The 18,514-nt window shown below is 48.2% G+C and overlaps 1 protein-coding gene across 2 annotated transcripts in view; it reads left to right on the top strand.

The window, feature by feature from the left end:
- The first annotated feature begins 1,131 nt into the window (after positions 1–1,131).
- The window catches only part of Kcnj6 (potassium inwardly rectifying channel subfamily J member 6), a 193,922-nt gene continuing 176,539 nt past the window's right edge, over positions 1,132–18,514 (top strand). Inside the window, exon 1 of one of the 2 annotated variants that reach the window (XM_090349305.1) lies at positions 1,132–1,534. The gene's annotated coding sequence lies outside the window, so the exon portion shown is untranslated. The remainder of the gene's footprint in view (positions 1,535–18,514) is intronic. The other variant, XM_090349303.1, reaches the window with a different exon arrangement.

The raw sequence follows: 18,514 nt of genomic DNA, 5'->3' as shown, positions 1-18,514 counted from the left end.
TCTCAGGAAAAACCAGCCACAAACACAAGCTTTCAGGCCTGGGGGGCAAAGCCAAAATGTGTACCATTGAATCTGCAAATGAAGATGCCTGAATTTCCAGCAAAGCAGGAAATTCAGGGGGGTGTCTGTGTCATTAGAATGTAGAGTTTGTGAGCTAAGCAAATGTGGGAGATATGATGAACTTAGCCGTGGAATTCTAGACCATCTCTTCCTCTCCAGTAGGGATGGAGAGTCTGTGTTTTGAGGGAGGGAGCCACTTACCACAGAATAGCCAGTGAGTGGTTGAAAGCATCATGATGAAAGAAGGACCAGTGGCACTTGTTGCTCTAACAATGGACTCTCCAAACCATCCCTCCTTGGTGAAAGAGGGCCTGAAGGGAGAGTTATGCCCAGGTGAGGGGGTTGTGAGAAGACTGGAAATAAATTCTGGCTTGCAATGGCCCTTAAGAGGTGGGTGGCGTGGAGCACTGGTTGGGGGAGGGGAGATCCCCTGTAGCACTTCCCAAGCAAGTATGTTGGGTTCCAAGGTGGGGCAGATGCCCAAGAGTTTGCTCCGACCCATCCCCCATTGCGGATTATACCGGGCAAAGGCCACATCCTTTCTCCCCAGTGGCCCCAGTGTGGGGGCTGAAGCCAGGTCCCATGGGCAAGAAGGCAGACAGGGTCAAAGGCCTGGCAGGTACAAGCTGAGCCCCACCCCCTCACCCAGCTTCCACTCCAGCCCCTCACCCAGGGCTGTGTGAGTCTGGCCAGTGGGGGAGTGGGGGGCAAAGGCTGGGCCCTTCCCCTCCCCATCCCATAACAATGGGAGGGCCAACTTGAGGTCCAGCCCAGTGGCCACCCCTGAATCTCGGCTGCCCTCTGCCTCTCCGGGCAGCGTCTCCACTTATTTAGTGACGGGAGACTAAACCAACCCCCACCCCCACCCCGCCTGGAGCGGAGAGGACAGCGAAGCTGGGGGCGGAGGGAGGGGCGACTCCTGGTGCCCGCTCCTCCCCGCTCCCTCCTCTCTCCAGCCCCTGCGCCGCCCCGGCTGTCCAGCGCGCGGCGCTGCGCACGCGCTTATCCCGGCTCCGCGCTCCTCGGCGCGCGCCGACCGCGGCTCAGCCCTTCGCCCGGAATCCAGTGGCTTTCACTGAATCTGCGGCTTTCATGACGTCTCCCTGCGCGCTCCGCCACTTCGCTCCTCACCCGGGATTGTTCTTTCTTGACCCCCGGCCGCTCGCGCGCTCCCCAGCCGCCCCGGCTCCCCCGCGGGCCGCCCCCCGCGCTCTGCCCGGGCGCACGCCCCTGCGCCCCGGCTTCGACCCCGGCCCCGGAGGTGGGCGGGCGGAGGCGGGGGTCGCGGCCCCCAGGCGCAGGATGGGGGCGCCCACCGCCCCCCGGAGCCCGCGGGAAATCTGACCCTCGGCTGCCGGTTGGGTTGGGCGTCCGCTCCCCTCCGGGTCTGCTCGGCTGTCCGCCCGCCATCGGCCGGCCGTCGCGCGGTGGAGAGAGGAGGTGACTATGGAGTGAACCCCCGGCCCGACGCCAGGTAAGCGGGCGCCCGCCGGCCGGGCCCGGCCTCGCCGCGCGCGCCCCGGGCGCTCCACTCCCCGGCCCAGCGCGCGTGGGTCGGCGCCCGATGCCCGCGTCCACCCGGGGCCAGCAGGCGCCGGTTACATAACAGAAAGGGAAATTATTTCACGGGGTTTCCCTTAACAACTGAAAAGTGGCCAGGGAGCAGGGGAGGGGGCGCCCCGAGCCGGGGAGGGGGCGACCCGCTGCCCGGGCGCTCAGAGACCGTCAGCAGCCACGGACATCTTGTCCACGATCGCGAGGGGCGCCCACCGCCGGGCAGGGGCGGCCGGCCGCGGACTCGGGGAGTGCCAAGCCCGCGGTGGCTGGGCGAGGCTGGGTGCTGGCTCGGCCTTGGAATAAAGCGGAGAGGAGAGGAGAACGGGCAGAGGGAAAGTGAGAGGTGCGGAGACACAGACCAGGCGAAAGGCAGGCACCCGGGACGAAGCCGGAGCCTCCGAGCCTGGCTCCCCAGAGGGAAGCGGGCGGGGGACGCGATCTCCAGGCTGGATGCATCTGCTGGCTTGGCTTTCTCTTGGGTACGGTTTTCATTGGCACCAAGGTGGGAAGCCTGGATTGGCGTGCAGCTGACACAATCTTAGTGTTAGCCAAGCCTCGTGAGACCTGTGGATTCACAGGTCTGTCTCCTGTGGAGAGGGGGAATCTCAGGGGGAAAAACGCATCTTCAACAGCAGCCCACACAGACCTGGGAGGAGGTTAGTAGAGAAACCAAATCCCAGCATTTCCCCAAGAATTTCTCCTCCAGCCCCTCCTCCCCCACACCTCCACACCCCCACCAGGAAGGGGAAGTGCTCCTCCAGACTTGGGGACCTGGAACAGATGTAAAGTGTCTCCGGATTGCTCCGGGCTCAAGTCTCACCAGCGTTCAGGGAGCCCACAGGGACGGTGCGCAAAGCCCCTCGCAGCCCTGCCAGCTCCGGGCCCTGGCCTCTTAGTCCCCCTTTCCCTGGAAGATGGGCAATGGAGATAGCCCCTTGCTGGGAAAGGCAAGGGGCTCGCTGTGGTCTCAGCCAAGCGTCACCCATTTTGCCTGGAGAAAGAAAAAGAAAAAACAAAAACAAAAAAACAAAAGAGCTCCCTAGTCTCCATGGTGACCGAGGTGGGGAGGGAAACTGGCTCCGGCTCCTGGGAAAACATTGGGCAAAACTTTCGTGGCTCCAGGAAGAGAAAGACGCCTGTCCTGTGCCCTGGGAGGGGTCCTTGTGCCCAGCTCACTGCCCGAGACCCGCAGGAGAGCACTTAGCCCCAGCCAGGCTCTCCTCTAATGCGGGGAAAGTTTCCCGTGGGTCGTAGGGATGGTTCCCGAGCAGGCTCTCGGTTCAGCACCAAGGCCAGAGCACAGGCGCTGGTCTGCCGCCTGTCCACCGCCTGGAAGCCTGGATTTGGGAAGCTAAGGATGGTCTATGAGGAAATGATCCGATTCCTGAGCCCTGCAGAATGTGAGTGTGTGACTATCTGCGGGATTCTGTGAAGAGGTTTAGAAGTTTGAAAATCAGTCATTATTCAAAACCAAGAACTGGAAAACAGCAAAATATCCCAGCTGGACCAAGAATGGAGAAAAAAAAAATCTCATCGCTGGGAAGAGAAAGGGTGGAATCACACACACACACACACACACACACACACACACACACACACACGGTCTAGTTTCAGGCAGTCCTGGAGTCTGGCTCATGAGAGCACCTCCTCACTCCTTTAACTTTGTATGAAGCACAGCTGGCAGGAAGGCTCTGTGGCACTGTGCTTCTCAGAGGGATCAACCAACCAAACCCTGCCAAAGGATCCCCAGATCCAAGAGGGCGGAGAAACCATTCCCTTTCAGTCTAGACTTGACAGGATGCTAGGCAGAGCTAGCCAGTGTGCAGGGCAAGAAGAGAGTGTCTGAGAGATGAGATCCCACGGTGAGATCAAGCCAAGGACCGAGCAAAGTGGCTGTGTTGTGGGCATAGGAAATTGAGAAGAGTTCTTTCCATTTGCCTGAGGAAGAAACTGCAGGAAGGAAATCTGGTGGTCACTCAAGTTCATCTGGTAGGTAAGTAGAGTCTGTGTGCCTTACCTTGTCAGCAGCTGGCCTCTGCCTTGCTCTCCTCCTCTCTGGGTGAAAAAGGGAGCAACCCCATTTTTAAGGAGCAAGCCTGTAAGAGTGGCATGTAGGTGTGACAGGGTGCCGCTTGAATCGTAAAGCTCAGTGCAGCCACTGCTGCCAGAGCTTCTGGAGTGGCCCCTCTGAGTCTCCCTCTGTTGAGGATGTACTTGTATATGAGAAGGTTGAGTTGGTTCTGGTTTTCTTTCCTGGTTTCTCCCTCACTGAGCTTTCCATCCATGAGCAAGCTGTTGTTTTCTAAGGATATAATGTATGCAGAGGGCTGAGATGGGGTGAAAGCTGTGTGTATCCATACTTTTCTTAGTCATTGTCAGTCTCTGGTGAGTGAGTGGCCGAGTGATCTACTGAAAACATGGGCAAAGGATTGTAGTGCTTACTTTTAAAATTTGTAGTTCCTGATAGCTTTGACTCATTTATTTGTGATTTAATTGATAAGCATGGTGGTCTGAAGGAGAGAGAAGTGATACACATAGCATTGTTAGAGCTAAAGAAAGCAGCTGCTCTCTGCTGCTTCCATCCATGTTACCAGAAGGGAAGGGGGGATTCCTTAAAAGACAGCCACACAAAGAATGAAGATAGGTTAGATTCCAAAAGCAGTGCATCTGTGAATTGTATAAAGTTCATTTTCTCTCACAATTTCTAAAGGGCAGGGAATGCAAATAAATGCAAAATTAGTCTTTAGCTCTAGTAGTTCCATATTTGTGTAAATAAACTAAGATAGGAAATGTCTCCATCAATAATCTTTAGCTCTGGTAAGTCCCATACTCACCGATACAGTAATGATTTACTAAACCATGACTTGCTTATTTCCTGTATGGCTAAGGGTGCAACAAAGTACACTCACGTCCTTAGTTGTTCAGTTGCATTTTCCAAAATAATTGGTGCATCCCTTTAAACTAGGATATGTTAAGAAGAGCAACTTTAGTAAAATTGTGCATTTGGTCTCAAGTTGCATTTTAAGAAATGATTTTGCTTTCTCACCTCCTATTTCTGAAACATGGGTAAGCAATGTGGGGCTTTGTGCAACCCACATTTTCATTTAGTCTATATGGTCTGCCTAGATTGTTTCCTTCAAGATCTGAAGAGTCTTTAATTGCTCATGTTCTTCTTGAAAACCATCTCAACTTTGTAGGATTTTTAAAAAATGTGGAAGTAGCTGTGTAAGATGCAATAGAAGGACTCACTGGAGATGAAAAGTAATTGAATATACTCTTGTAGAATCCTCACCTCATTCACTGAGTTTCCCAGCTAGAAAACTGCAGCCAGCAAGGGGTCAGTGTCAAGGATCCTCGTGGACACAGACAGATGGGAAGGCACAGGTCTGGAGGGTGGGAGCAGTGCCTCTCCTTCCCACTGTCTCTAACTGAACTCATCTGAGGAATGAGGAAAATGGCCCAGAGAGGGGAGAGAGTGAAGGGAAGGGAGAGAAGGAACAAGAGGAAGATAGATACTCATTATTATCAACTTTAAAAGGATGACACTCTGCAAATCACACTTTTCAACTCATCACAACTCAATAGACTCCAGTGCTTAAATTTAATGAGTTATGTGTATAATTTAAGGAAATTACATCTGTTGTTTCTTTACTTTATTCTAATTGTTATTTAAGGATCTAAAGAGAATTGGTTCACTCCAGAGTTTTATAGAATTATTAAATTGGGTAATTGTAGTAACAGGAGAATTGGCAATTAAGTTGGCAATTAAGTTGGGGGGGGTCTTCTATAGTGATGGAGGATAGAGCACAAGAGCACATAGTCATTTGGGATATTTTGAAGAGTGGTAAATAATTATTTCCATAAATACTTAAGATTTAAGACAAAGAAAGGCTCACCATGATTGCAGCTAATGCTAGTGTCCTGAATTTCCTGTCAGGGTACAGGAATTCATATTTACATATATTAATTAATAGCAAAGTCCACAGCCTCTACTAAAGGACAGAATCATCTCCAAGACAGGGACCACCATACCCTTGACCTAACCATCACTCCAATCAATTGTAAATGTTCATTTATTTGTTACTGAGCTCAATAGGTGTTTTCACAAGTCATCAGGGAATGATTTTGCTCAGTGCACATGTTCAAACAGCTTTTCAAATCTCAGTTTTGTCCAATAAGAGCACCAGTGAACCTTCTTATTTACAAGATATGAACTTTAGCCACATGGCTCTTTAAGCCAAGTTTGTAGAGATGTATCATAGGTCCTCAAGTTGCACCTAAGGCCACTTCCTCTGGCTGCTGACATGCCACATCTCATCTGTGAGACTGCTTAGAGCCGCATGGTTCCCACGATCTTCAAGTCAGTCGATTTCAGGTATCATTCACAATCAGTCTAATTCCTGGTCACAGAGATGTGAGTTCTGATAAAGACTTCACAAAAAGAAGCAGCAAGCTCATGTAGGTAAAGTAGACCCATGTTCTTGCCAAGAACTGTTATACAAGGCAATCTGAGAGTACCATACACAATGTAAGAGGAGGAACTCTATACACGAAGCTTAAATTCTGATTCTGAGGTTGTTTCTTCTTTAAACTGCTAGATATTTCTTTTTCCTACTAAGGATGAAAACTGAGTTGTTCAATGACACTCTCCTCCAGGAAGGATGGGCAGGAGTGCAGCGTTGAGCCTGGCAGGTGGTGTTGTTTTGAGGCTAACAACTCAGCTCTAGTCCCTCACTACCTGCATTGACACCAAGGTCTAACCACAACAGACTGTTGTCGTTGTTGTTTCTGTTATTATTGATTTGGGTACAGTCATAACAGCTCAGCATGTCAATGGCTTTTAACAAAAGTCCAAGACTCTCCAAATCTATATACCTTTGCTGGTTAGCTGAGACTCTACCCACTATATCTTAAGTCAAGGAACCAGGCTGAAGGGCCAGTCTTAGCTGGAATATTCCAGAATCAAGGAGGAAAGGAGAATATCAGATTAACAGTAGTCCTTAAACTATCTGCTCAGCTATGATACAAGTTACCCATTCTACTGACCAAACCAAGCCCCAGGTAATTCTGCTGTGCAGAGATGTGCCTTTCTTCCACAGGGAAGCACTGCAGGTCACTCTGCAATAGAGGGAGTCACAGAGTCTTCTTACAGAGGAGAAAGTGAATAATTGGGGACAATTTTAATCCAGTTCACCAATTGTGACTTTGATCTACTCCATGCATTGATTTCTCAATCTTTAAGATGAAATAATCATACAAACATCTACTCAGGAGGTGATATTATGTAGATTCATTGTGATAATGAAAGATTTTTTTTGTTTGCCACTCCTGGGGTTTGAACTCAGGATCTGGGCGCTGGCCTTGGGTTTTCTCAAGGATAGAGCTCTACTACTTGAGCCACAGCACCACTTCTGACTTTCTCTATGTACGTGGTACCAATGAATTAGACCCAGGTCTTTATGCATGCTGGGCCACTAGGCCACACTTCTGATCCCTGGAAGATTCTTACCACACTGACTGGCACAAAGCAGACACTTCGTAGATAGTCGATGCTTTACAGTAGGCCCCATCGTATGGTCCACTTTCTGTGGATTTGATTACCAGCAGCCTGAAAATATTCATATTTGCCTTGACTCTTCCGAGCAGACTAAGCACATTAAGTCTCGACTCCTATTATAATGCACTGTTATTATTGTCTTATTTTATTATCAGTAGCTATTGCTCATCTTATGTTGGCTTTTGTTTTGTTTTGTTTTGTGGGTCATGGGGCTTGAACTCTGGGCCTGGGCGCTGTCCCTGAGCTCTTCAGCTCAAAGCTACTGCCCTACCCCTTGAGCCACAGCGCCACTTCCGGTTTTCTGGTGGTTAATTGGAGATAAGAGTCTCATGGACTTTAGTGCCCAGGCTGGCTTTGAGCTGCCATACTCAGATCTCAACCTCCTGAGTAGGTAAGATTACCAAGTGTTAGCCACTAATCTTGTATTGTGTCCAGCTTATAAATTAAACTTTACGTGGGCATTTATGTATTGGGGGAAAAATGGATAGATGTAAAGGGTTTTAGACATCTCCAGGGAACCTCCACAACTCAGGAGTGGAGTTATAACTGTTACTGTGACTGAAGATTGCTATATCCCAGCAGTGTAGCAGGGAGATTTTTCTCATCCCCTTAAATCTAATCAGCTGATGTGAGGCAGGAGTCTAGATGGGTGGACACAGTGTCACCTTTAACATGTGGCTTCTAAAACATCCTGGGAATTTGCTGTCCAGGCAGCAAAGAAGGGGAGAAGGGGGAGGTGGAGGGCAGAAGGAAAGGAGGTGATTGTAAGGTCAGGGGGTGGAGTCAGTGAGAACACTAGGGTGGAGTCAATAAGGATGTAGAGCAGGAAAGTAGAAGGTGGGGGAAGGGGGATCCAGTCTCACCAGAGCAGATTGGGGGTCCTGGTCTTACACTAGACACACCAAGAGAGACCTAGGTAGGGGTGGGTGAAACTAGACCAAGAAAGGCCTGCAGGCAGGAGTCACTCACCAGGTGCAAACAGGAAACATTGTAGTGAATGCCCCGCCAGCAGCGGGAAAGGCAGAGGTCTGGGAGTGGAGTTTTCTTTCTCTGGTTCGAAGGTGAGGGGGTGAGGAGGCCGAGGGCATATTGACCCTGGAGAAACAGAGGGGATCCAGCGACTTCTGACTCTCTCCCCCATCCGAGTCACAGTACCAAATGTAAGGTCTGCCCAAAGGAAACTCCAGAAGAGGGTTTATTGTGTGAAGAAAGAGGAGACCTCGTGCTGTCCAAGATGGAGTCGGGGGGAGCAGGAGAGCTTATAGTGGGAAGTGAGAGATTATATAGGGGAGGGGTGTGCCACAGAAGCAGATGTGACCTCAGAGGATGGGGAAATGCCTCAGTGGGGACCTCCCACTGCCCCCAGGCATGCCAGTTGTCAGGGTTACAGGTGCTGGGCCGGGATTTCCAGGGTACCAGGGAGAGAGCCAAGGGAAGAAGTCATTTCTTCCCGGTGGACCTAACAGTGATGAAGCAGGGTCGGGCAAGCGATGTCATTCCTGCCGGTCTTCTATTGCCTGTGTAACTACAACAGTAGTTGGAAACAGTGAGTTAACTCCAGACCCGGAAGGAGGGAACCTGATAGGTTAAACACCCTGGGTCTTGGGCATTTATATCCAATCTAAGTTGCCTGGTAACAGGGAAAAAACAGCAAGAGTGGGTCAAGGCTAGGGCTGGATTGACCCCAAGAGCAAACAGATTCCTGGTGGAAAACGTCTCTCCTGGAGTCATTCTTCAGTAATGGATTTTAAAAACAAAACCAGACTCATTGGGATCTTTTGACTTTTTGAGTGGTTGTAAATGTGAATCCTTATTATCTGACTTCTCTTTGCTGAACTGTTCAAGCAGGCACAAAGATTTAGAGCCAACATCACAACCCGAGGTGGCTGCAATTTTGTAATCTTGACACTTACACCCACAGCCTGTCTAAAAATGCAGAATTAGATGTTGTCTTCCCCCAATATCTGGTACTTGCTGTTGACTAGCAATTTGCATTTTGTTTTGTATCACACCCATTTCTATAGGTTAGACACTTGCAATAAGTTGAAGTTGAATGCATCTAGCAACAGGCTATGTTCTTCTGAAAATAGACCCTGCAATTTAGAAGCAATCTTTGAGAATGTCTGTCTCCGTTCAGGAAAGCAGGTACCCAGGGAACTGACAGCCACGCCTTTCCCCAGAATGAGAGACAGGCTTAACGCTCAACATAGAACTTAGGAAAGAGAAAAGTTAGAGGGCACATGGAAAAGGTTAGGAGAGAAAGAACTGGAAGATACAGGGTGGAAAAACATGGCACTTCCATCTTTCTCCCATCGTGCTTAGTCCCCTGATGCGTCAAAGCTCGTCTGTTCATGCAGAGACCACCCTGACATAGTGACCACAACTAAGGAATGTTAGTCCTTCCGCAGGCCAGAGAACTCTTAGCTGCTATAGATACTTGGCTGTTCCAAAATAACTAATGTCTCAGAGCAAAATTTCTGTTTAATGAAGAGCAGGGACTTAATTCTCTGCCTCCTTCTATAATTCTACCTCCAAAGGGACTTACCCTAACTCAGCCATGTGCCTAAGAGAAAGCTGAGATGGTTGATGAACCCAAACTGCACACTTGCAGGTGCAAGAGTGTGGGGTGTTTTCCACGGTATTTGAGAGGAGCACCACAGTCATTTTCAGGCCTCTTGATGGCAGAGGATGAAGGAGAGATTAGAGTTGCTCTGCTGGGTTGTAAAATACAGAGCTGACACCCAGCACCCCACATTATGATGTTTTATAGAATAAAGAGGTTTCTGCAATCAGACCGAGGCGGAGGCGGTGCAGTCTGTCTTCCCTGTTTGTGTAGCTTTGGGTTCTCTGTGACTAGGAGGCCCCAAGCAGCTGAGGAAGCTATGAAGTGGGGTCAGGAGGTAGGTGTTTTCTGCTTTCACGTCTGCCAACACAGCCTGCAGATCTGAGCTGGTTGGGACAGTGACAACCTTAGGTTTCAGCCGATGGAGCAGACTGAACCTTGGCACTGTGCATGGCTCCTGTTTTATGACCACAGGAGCCATCGCTGCTCTATAAAAGAAAGAAATGCTCTTAACCAGAATGGCCTCCAGTCCATGAGGTCAACTAGCACCCATCCAGAGCACAATGACCACTTGATCAAGCCACACGGGGTTACAGGATTCGGCACTCACACAAAAGACTTGCCCTGACCAATGGTCTTCAACATAGCTCTATAATTCTACCAAAAGATGTGGTATGGAATTTCCCTTTGGAGCCTTCTCCATTTCCTCACAGTTCTTCCAGAGTTAGACCCTGTGACACATCCACAAAAGAACACTAGATTTAGAGTCTCTCTTACACACAGACAATAGAGTGGCTTGGTCTTTTTCTTCTTCATTAAGTAAATATCCAAAGTAGTCGTTTATAATGAACAGAAACTTAAGGTGGCTCCCAGTGTCTTCAATGGCCTGGAAGCCAGCGCGTGTAGCAGTATCTCACAAGGTCTCCATCTTGCATCATCCCCCAACAGAAGGCAAGAGAGCCAAGAGCAAGAGCAAAGAAGAAGGGCCAAACTTGCCTCTGTGACAACTCACTTTCAGAATGGCAAGAACATCCTACAGCAATGCCCACAAATCTATTCATGAGGGTGGAACTTTCAAGACCTAACTATCTTTCAGTCGGCCCAGTGCTGGTATACTGGGCATTGAGCTTGTGGCAGCGAGCTATCATTCTTCCTTTCAATGGCTTCCAGTCTCAACAGTGAGAGGAAGGAATGGACCCTACCTGCCACCTCTTGACCCCTTGTCCCTGACGATACCCCAAATGCATACTCACCCTTGAATTTTATCAGCCATGTCCAGAGCAGTGACAGGTCTAAAGCATGAGAACACAAAAGAGGAAGTCAAAGAAATCATCATCATAAAAAGACTGCATCAGAAGGGAATCTGGAATTCAGTGGCCTCCCCTCTTACCAGCTCCACCCAGCACTTCACACGTCTGCTAGACTGGCCACAAATGGGTTTCTGTGGCAGAAGGAAGTATTCAAAGCCGACAGGAGCCAACTTAGGTCATTGGGGTATGCCCCAGCCCAGCAGCCACAGCATCATTAGAGAACCAGCTCACTAGAGAATACAAACTCCTCAGTTCACCCCAGACCCAGAGTGAAGCAGAAACGCTCCGACCCTTCGTGGATGCCAGTAGGCATGGACATGTGAGTCTGACTAGGTTTGGTTTTCCTCGAGTCTACTTTGAGGCATGCTGCTGCTTCTCCTAGCCTTCTTCCTACAGGAAAGGTCCTGAAGCTGTGTGCTCGCTCACATAGGAGGCACACTGAGTCACAGGATGGAATGTTCCTGCATCTTCCAGTGCATGGAAAGAGCTCACCGATACCCACTGACTCATGCCAAAGAAAAAGCTTTCTGTCCAGTAGATCTAAACTATAATCACTCTGAACTGTAGAAATGCTGGCCCCAGAGCAGGCCCTACTGCATCCCTCTCCTTGTATAAATAACCCACAGAATCTCAAAGAATGACACTTAATCCATCCAGAAGATTTCCTGTTCTTTTTGTAAAGTGAATAGGGCCATTTATTATCCTTTAAATTAAAGACGGTATCAGCAAACAAGAATGTTGTACCCTGGAGAAAAGCCATATTGAGAAAAATGAAAAGAGCATATCATGCCCAGCCTTCATGCAGGCAAGTGAAGAATAATTGTATTTAATATGACATTTACCTTCATTTAAAGCATCTTCTGGCCATCCTCTTACTTCTGGAAACTAGCCATCAATCGCTGTGTCTTCCCGGGGCACAGCTAACTAATCTCTAATGCGTCTATAAGTGTTAATGAACAGGGATGAGCATAGAAGGAAACACAGCTACAAAGGAGGACAGCGCTGGCCTAAGGACAGGAGGAGAATGTCAGTAAGGGCCAGTGTTGATAGGAAACAGGTGATGATCTGGTAGAATGGGATGCAGTATTGGGAGGTGAACAGGGCTTTGGTAGGTAGAGAAGGCTGTCCTCCCTGGAGGAGGGAGGACTTTCCATGTGAGGAGCACCCTGCCTTGGGAAGCACTGGCAGGACAGCAAGCCAGGCAGGGGTGTGGTCTGCCTCTCCACCATGGCTTCAGGGTGCAGGTCTGTGAGAAGCATCTGTTCTTCTGGGAAGGCTACCAAGAAGATACACAAGGAATTTTCATCTGGGTATCACAAGCGAGGCAGACTTGAGAGGGTTTGGGAGACAGCCTAGAGACTGATGGAAAGAAAAGGGAAACTAGGTATGCTCAGAGTAGCAAACTAGCCACAGAAAAATGGTCCGGGTCTCGTGCCATTAGTGGTGCTGAAAGCAGGTGATGGTTCATGAGCCAAGGGAGCCTGCTCAGGATGGATCCCATCCAAAGAAAGCTCTCCAGCCGCACTCTGCGCTCCTCTGGCAGGAAGAAGTTCATGTGGCCAGGGGCCAGGTGCAGACTGCTGAAGTTGCTCCAGTGAATAAATAACCCAGCCTGGAAGGAGACCGGCCATCACCGCAGTCCCTCTCCACCTTTTGCGAGCCATCAGCCAACAATAGCTATACCTGTCTTCAGGGATAACCCCTTCCCGGGCCTCATTGTGGTAATGAATGGGAAATCCCTTTGTTCTGAAGTTGATGGGACCACTTCATTTTGTGATCTGTAGCAGAGAGAGCCGACAAGGGTCCAACCACGTGGTTCCAGTGACACGCAGAAGTAGAATGGAATAGGGGGCCTCAACTAAAACCCACCATCACAACCAAATGAGCCCCGCATTTTCACTGAGCAAATAAACTGGTCCTAAGCTACAGTTACACTTTACTAGGTCCTCTTCAGTGACACCCACCTAACCTAAAGTGGGCCGTCCTCTGATTCCGAAGGAAGTATCAGGAGAGCATTAGGGCTGAGGACAGCGTCTGAGAATCCTGGTGAGCCTTTTCACTATGCACCCTTATTCTGGTTTGTTCCTTTTTCCATGCTGGGAATCTAGAAGTGAGTTCCCTCTTCCATCCTTGAATGAGTTGTGCACATTGTCTTCACAACGGCAGCCCTAAGACATGCAAATAAACCACCACAGGCACGGGTGCCACCTCACTTGTCCCTGTGTCCTGTCTCACACCCTGGTGACTTGGCCAACTCATATTCAGCCAGACAGCGAACCACAAACCAAGCCACCATTTTCCCTTCTAGAGCATCAAGATTTTCTAGATGATCAATTACATGAACAATGACAGCAGAGATCTTAATATTGGTCAAGGAGGAAGGAGGAAGAAGGGCCCTTAGCCCTTGAGAAAGAGTATGAGAAAAGACAAACACTCCATGGTTTTGAAGGAGAGGAAGAGGTCAGCTTTACTGAAACCAGAGGTTTGGCTCCTATGGAACAGAGGTAAAAAGGAGGAGTGACTCATTTGATATCAACTGAGAGAAATTAAAAAGATAAAACTTAGCCCCATGCCTGGTGCACATGCTTATAATCCTAGCTACTCAGGAGGCTAAAGTCTGAGATCCCAGTACCATACCAGCCTGGGCAAGAAAGTCTGTGAGACTCTTACCTTGAATAAACCAGCAAAAATCTGGTAGCAGAGATGCAGCTCAACTGGCAGAGCCAAGTTTTGAGCAAAAAGGTGAAGGGAAAATGCCCTTCCCTGAGCTGAGAGAGGGAGAGAGAGATTGTGTTATTCTTTGAGTTCAAGGTTCAAGTCACTGAATTGGGGCATCAATTGAGGTCTATTCCAAAATGCCACCAGATTTCATTGTCCCTGAGCTGGGCTTTCTCCTTCCCACTGTGGGCACTGTCTATGGGCCCACTCAACACCTACCACAGGGCTGCTTTGCCACCCGTCTGGCAGGCACAAAGCCTCCTGCCTACAGGGGCTGGCCAATATATCATCACACCCTGCCAGAGCTCTTCCAAGGGTTTCATGGAGAAACCGCTCAGGATATACTGTGTGAATAAAACTCCTGGAGTTCTCAAGCTGTTCTAACTCTAGTGGAGCTATTGGATGCTTTTCAAACCATTCAAAAGAATTTTCCTTGGAAGATGAAGGCAATTTTTTCCATGCATTCACTTCTTTTACGCTGAATGAGGATCTACAAGAAATAAAATGCCCGGATACAGAATATGGAGATTTTAGGGGAGATGTAACATGAAAAAGAGCATCTTTCTTCTCTTTATAACATTCTTAATAAAAAAATCTGTTCTGGACATCACTGGAGTATGATACTTAAATAGTGGAAATGGCTGAATAAATGTCTGTGCCCACTGGGCTAGGTGGGTGACATTTGCCTTTCTGAGTCATATTCAAATTGGAGCAAAGTCCAGGCCACTGGTTTCGGATATTCCCACATCAGTCCTGCCTTTAAAGATCTTCCAAATCCAAGCCATTGTGTAGTTAGCCACAGATATGTTTCTACACAAGAATCCTGAACGAGAGCTGCGAATTAACTGAGTCAGGCTGTTCCTGCAGGAGGCCTTGACAGACACTGGAATTTTTGAGAAATAATTCAATTTCTTTCTGTATCAGATTTCCTAGCTACAAGCTAGAGACTAAAATATACCAGTAAGCTGTTTTCTTCTATCTTCTGCTTCAGAAAGGACATGGACTACCTTAATGATATAATAATTTCCTTCAATTCCAAGAATATATGTAACTTCAAGAAGCAAATATGTTTCTTACAGTGACACTGGTAGGACTTTAAAGGAGAAATTAATGAGTATCAGGGTAGAGTAATGACCTAAATACATCACAGACCCCACAGCATCAAAGACCATCACCATCTGTGTCCCCATCTCCAGAAACACTTACCAACACAGGGAAGTAAGCACAGTTTGGGAAACCTTTTTAACAACTAAATTTGACAGTCTTGGTTGAAATCCTGTTTCATCTTGGGTTGAGCCTTCATCTAGAATGTTCCATTCCTGAAGCCTGGTCCCCTGGCAGCTTTCCTCGATGGTGGGGGAAGGCAGGGGATGGTGACAGCTGTGTGGGGTGGTGTGTTAGGTGTATGGAAGAGCCTCTCCACATCTGTCCTAGGTACCATGACAACACGCAGGGGCCCCACCAAGGGTGCTCCTCAGATTCACCCCAGGGAAATGTCGGCCTGTGGAAATGGCAGGCATTTTTTTTCCCGATACAGATTATTTATTAATCATAAAATATATCTTTTTGGATTATCAAGAGAATTGTTCTTGAGTAACATTGTATTTTTATGCACCCATTTCATACATACTCAACTTCATAAGATCGAAAACATGTTTGCTTTTTTTTACCTGTTCATTCACAAACTTACTCATTCAGCAGGTCAGTGAGCAATTACTGAACAACTGCTATGTGTTAGATACTAGGCTGCCCCTCCCCCCTTTTCCTGTGGTTTTGTTTTTGTTTTGGGGGGTTTTTTCATATATTTTATTATAATTAATAGAAGGGTTACATTATATTCACCAGATAGAAGGTGCATTAATTCATATACATTGATACCCTTTCTCATGTCTTGGTCCCCATTTCCCTCCCCCCACCCCCGCCCCTCATTTTGTTTTACCCCCTTCCCTATCTGATTTCAAATAACCAAATACAAATATATACAATATATCAGATAACAAAGTGAGATACTGTAACAATATGAGATAACCAAGGGACAGCAAAAGAGATGAGAGATAACATAGCATATTAAGGACAACAATCCCTCATTATATGGCTTCTGTTTCTATATCCTGGAGGTCCTTTCATTTAGCATCATACTATATGGCCTTATGTATCTAGGTTTTGTTCTATAGAAAATCTCCGCCAGGAGATCCCAAGGTTTCTACTGATTATGACAAATGAGGGAAACCATTGAGCCTATGTTCCTTTGAGTCTGGCTTACTTCACTTAATATGATTTTTTTCTAAGACTTGCCATTTACTTCACAAATGGGGCGACAGACATTTTTTTTAACTAAAATTGATGAACAGTTTTTTTTTTAAACTAAAACTATACTATTGCCTGCTTCCATCTGATGCATCCATCATTAGCCTCTTTCCAGGTAAGTCAGGGTGGATTGCAAAGCAGTCCTGTTGTGCTTCAGTTCATACTCCTGCTATCTGGCTGGCCTCTAGACTATTGGCCTCTGGTTTTCCCCAGAGATGCAGACCTCCTAACTCACCCCTTCTGCAGCCCTGAGGCCCTCAGATCATCTTTGCCCCCTGTTGCGGCGCCCGACACCCCTGACCGGCAGGGAAGAACGGACACCACCCGAGGATCCTTCTTGTATCACGCTTTATTGAAGAGCAACTTAATTGAAGGGAGAGCTGAAGCAGAGCGGCCCTGGGCGGGGAAATGCAACTGCTTATATAAGCCCAAGGAACATGGGGCTCTCTACCATTGGCTGCTCTGTTGCTAAGGCCGTTTTGAGACTCGGGATTGGTCACGCCCTTTTGCGTCATGCGCACAGACTGAAGAGCAACTTGATACTCAGTAACGAGCAAAGGCCCCGCACTCACATACCAAATAAGTTACAAGGAGCGAGGCAGGAAACAGGCGCCATCCGGCTCCCCACACCCTGTCTTCTCTCAGATCTCACTCGCACACCTCCACCTGTAGTTGGCCATGTCCTTCTTCCTGGCCTAGGCCCCTCTACCATGCTTCTGTCCTTCTAAGCTAGATGGAGATTCTATTTGCTCTCTCCCAGAAGAGTCAACATAGTCCCCTGGGGTACAGTTTTGTCGGTCTAGTTCACTGAGGTATCCTTAGCCCAGCCCAGAGCAGATGGTTAGTACTGCTGGATAAATTTAGATTAGCCGTGTGATGCCTGCTCTGGACACAATCTTAGAGCAAATTTACTTTGCATAGATATTCTTTGCATTGGACATTTGTTTTGCTCTATGTTTGTAAGAAATAGCCTGCACAAATGACATCTTCCTACAAACTGTATCACAATGCTTTATCTGGTATTAAATACCAGAAGTGTAACTTTGGGAAGACCAACAATAGCTTTCAATAAGCTCTTTTAACATTTCACCATATTGTCCTTCAGAAAAGTGCCACCTGTTCATTCACTGTCTACCAGTGCCAACCCAAGGGCAACTTCTAATGGCTGATCCACTGTCCCCAGGAGCAATATGATCATGTGCAAATCTGGATCACGCCCTCCTCAACCACAAGAGCCACTCAGACCAGGCCTGGGGTACAGAAGGGCCCAATATCAGACATCCAGCAGAAATGTATCCACCATGCAATTCGATGATGCAGGCTCTGAGGAATAACATCCCATCTATTCATCCAATTGGTTCTCACCAATCGGTGGTGCAGAGCCCCACCAGGAATGGCACGTGGTGTATCCTATTTGATAGATGGCTAACAGAAAGCCATGTTCACCCTGGCAGCCCAGGCAGTGACTTCACAGCCACTTCCCAGGGTCTGCCGAGTGACTTCTCTTCCTGTTTCAGTTCAGACATCACCAAAGGACAAACTTCCTGGGCCATCCATGTGACTTCTTTGTTTGGTTGATTAAGTGAGAATTACAAGCTTCTGGAAGTTTTCATTACACTGGTTGAACAGGTCAGTTTTGGATATTACAGGACATGACACTGGAGAAGTCGGGGCCAGAAAGACAAAAGCAGAAATGAGTACAGAGAACAGGGGTCTTTGTGTGCATTTCTGACTTTGCCCTGGGGTGTATACACAGTGTCACTGCCAGGGGGAATAACAGGAAATTGGATGAGGTTATTTATTGAAGTGCTTTGGAATTAAATTTTACCCTGTTCTATCTCTTAAAAATGAGCTGCTTCAAATGAAAGAGCCAAGGAAATTCCAACTGCTATCCTAGGAACAGGCTATAGAACTGACTGCCAGATAGACATGTTAGGAAGGATGGATTCCAAATTAGATGCAGGACAGGGCAGAGAAGGACAAAGGAAGGCCCTGGCTGCATGAGTGGCCAACTGCGTATATGTGGATACTGGGGGACATGCTGGATGGACTTCAGCAGCCAGTATAAAGAGGACTGACCCAAGAAAGCAATACTTCAACGCAAAGCAGAGGGGCAAGGTTAGAGGAATGCCAAGGACCCGCTCCCACTGTGCTCACTCTTCAGGGGGTCTTGCTGGAGCCCAGAAGCTAGGCCTGGGCACCGGGCGTCCTCTGCCCCGCCATGATCATTGGTTTTCTGCAAACCACCAGGAGCTTGGCTGGGCTGGGGGCGAGGGTCACATTCCTGGCAGAGTCTGCAGTGAGGAGCTCAGAACTTGCAGGGGGAAAAGTAGCATTGGAAAGCACTGGTTCTCGAAACCTATGCGCACGGGTTGTGACTTGGCCCTCTACACATCAACTCTGGTAAGGCAGCCTCATTCCCTAGCACTCATGTGAGCACAG

This window comes from Megascapheus bottae, chromosome 1, assembly GCF_031878675.1.
Source record: "Megascapheus bottae isolate mThoBot1 chromosome 1, mThoBot2.hap1, whole genome shotgun sequence".
Taxonomy (NCBI): Eukaryota; Metazoa; Chordata; class Mammalia; order Rodentia; family Geomyidae; genus Megascapheus; species Megascapheus bottae.
This window is presented reverse-complemented; position numbering and strand designations above follow the sequence as displayed.